The 2,762-nt window shown below is 44.5% G+C and overlaps 1 pseudogene; it reads right to left on the bottom strand.

Annotated features, from left to right (window-relative positions):
* Positions 1-829: 829 nt before the first annotated feature.
* LOC102851134 lies at positions 830-1,894 on the bottom strand (annotated as a pseudogene).
* Between the last annotated feature and the right edge of the window lie 868 nt (positions 1,895-2,762).

Genomic DNA, 2,762 nt, shown 5'->3' with positions numbered 1-2,762 from the left:
CCTTCAGTCCTTTCTCCATTTATCATAATGATGATTGGCCCTGTGGTGAACATTTCTGTTTCCTTGATGTTGAGAGTTAATCCATACTGAAGGCTGTAGTGTTTGATTTTCTGCAGCAAGTATTTCATGTCCTCTTCACTTTCAGGAAACAAAGTTGTGTTATCTACATCATGCAGGTTGTTAATGAATCATCTTCTGATCTGATGCCACATTCTTCTTCATAGAGTCTGGCTTCTCAAATTATTTGCTCACCATTCAGATTGTATATATATATGGAAAGAGGGTACAACCCTGATATACACTCTTCCTGATTTTAAACTATACAGTGCTCCATTCAGACAACAACTTCTTGGTCTAAGTATAGATTTTATATTATCCCAATTAAGTGTTCTGGGATTCCCATTCTTCTCAATGTTAGCCATAATTTGTTATGATCCATACAGTCAAATGCCTTTGCACAGTCAATAAAACACACATTTTTCTGGTATTCTTTGCTTTAGCCAAGATTCATCAGCAATGCTATCCTTGGTGCCATGGCCTCCTCTCCCGCATCCCTGCCTGCCTTAAATAGTTGTTTATTGCCAGTGGCTTGGAAAAGGGGATGGAATTAGCATACAGAGACACCACCACATACCAATATAAGAAGTGCCACAAAAGTGGCAGAAAAGAGCAGCCTAAAGCCCCAAATGAGGCCCTTCTTCTCAAGTGTTAAGTCTAGGAGGGCGCTGGGGTCTAGGGTGTTGAGGGTGCAGCCTTAGAACACCTCCACTTAGTAGGTATGCTTAGAGGTGTGGAGGGACTTGCTGGCTGTGGCCCCAGCCTGAACAGTTCAGGTGTACTTTTCTTGGCAGACAAGGCCGGCCAGGGCTCCCTTGATATACTCCTCCAGGGCTGCCTTCTCACTGCAGGCCTTCAACGCAGAGGACCGCAGGGCTCAGGCAAAGGAGAAGATCAGGGCCAATGGCTTCAGCTGGAGATACTGGTTGATGGCATTGAGGTTGATAGATGCCTCCTTCTCACTCTCGCCTCCAGGTAGGAAGGTGATCCCTGTAACGGGGGGGGGGGGGGGGGGGGGGGGGGGGGGGGGGGGGGGGGGGGAGGGGGGAGGCAGGCGGAGGAGTTGGGAAGGAAGGCACTGTGTGGTGCAGTGCTGTAACAGTTGGCATGGCAATCTCCTGAGAAAACTTCTGTATCCAGATGTGGCCTGGGGTTACCATATTAGGCTTTAGCAAAGTGCTTTCCAAATAGACGTGGTGGTCACTCAGAGCCTTGTAGATGGCACTGAGTACTTTCTAGGTTACATACTGACAGCACTTCAGGTCATGGTCACCATCAAGGAGGATCTCAGTCTCCACAATGGACTATTCTACTGGCAGATGCTGGCATAATGGACCAGCACATTGGCATTTTCCATGATGGCACAAGCTGAGGGTGTGTGTTTTCCCATCTTCAGCACACAGCACCACTTGGCAAAGTCAGCTCCATCCTTCTTGTACTGGGTACAGTGCTCAGACAGCCCATTAGCCTTGGGTGGTGGTCTCGCCGTTAGTTTCTGCCAGGATTATCACACCCTTGTCTACCTTCATGCCTACAACACCACCCTTAGATTTAATGACTTGAGGGAGGGGTGTCCATTATCCACCTTCTAGTAGAGGGTCTTAGGGAATAGGATGACACCCCAGATTCAGGGGTTCATATGGTCATCGGCTGTCAGCAGGAACTGACAGTAGAAATGCTGGTTCTCCACAGTGTTCTTGATTTCAGTGTATGCAGGCACTTTACAAGGCTTCCTCTTCTGCAGCCAGGATTCAATTGCCCTGATCAACAATGCAATGAGCAATGTCAGAGAGCTCCTTCTTCTGCTCTGGGACAATGCTGGGTATGTGTAGGGCATGGTGTCCTCAGTGATGATTACCTGGCCACTCATGGAGGAGGGAACATTCTTGAGGAGGTGGTGGTGGCCTGAGGGCAGGAATGCATCAGTACCAGCTCCCAATTCTTGTCATGACCTTTTCTAAAGCCAGCTTAAAGTCTATGGCTCTCTGTCAAAATGTTCTTCTATCCATTTTTAAATGATCTGAGATAGTAGTTTGCTTGAATGAAATATTAATAATTTTGTTCAATAATATTCGTGTTCTGTTGGATCACCTTTCTTGGGAATGGGGACAAATATGGATCTCTGCTAGTCAGTTGGCCAGGCAGCTTTCCTCCAAATTTACTGACATAAACTAGTGAGCACATCTGGTGCTGCATCTGTTAATTGAAACCTATCAGTTGGTATTTCATCAATTCCTGGGACCTACTTCTTAGCAAATGCCTTGAAGTTCATCATCCTTCATTATAATTGGTCTTCATATGGTAATTCCTGAAAATTTTCAGTGTAAGCGAATTCTTTTTTGGTACAGAAATTCTGTGTATTCCTTGCATTTCTTTGGATGCTTTCTGGATCATTCACATTATCCTCATAGCTTCTCTCAGTACTGTAACTTGACACTTCAATTCTTTCAGCGTCAGAAATGCTGAAAAAAGTTCTTTTTATTCTCTGCTTCCCTCTCTCTGCACATTTCTTTCTGATATTTTGTTTTATCTTCTCAAGCTTCCCTCTGAAATTTTCTGTCCAACTCTTTTACTTCCACATTGCTTCCTTTTGTTTTGGCTTTTTGATAGTCTAAGGAAACTTTTATACTCTCTTGGTTATGTGTATGTAAAATAACAACTCAAATAGCAAATTTTACCTGCATATTTTCTAATTCTTTAAATTA

This window comes from Elephantulus edwardii, unplaced genomic scaffold (genome assembly GCF_000299155.1).
Source record: "Elephantulus edwardii isolate Elephantulus edwardi_28Jun2011 unplaced genomic scaffold, EleEdw1.0 scaffold00070, whole genome shotgun sequence".
NCBI classification, from domain to species: Eukaryota; Metazoa; Chordata; class Mammalia; order Macroscelidea; family Macroscelididae; genus Elephantulus; species Elephantulus edwardii.
The sequence above is the reverse complement of the archived record's forward strand: the minus strand, read 5'-3'. Positions and strand labels throughout refer to the sequence as shown.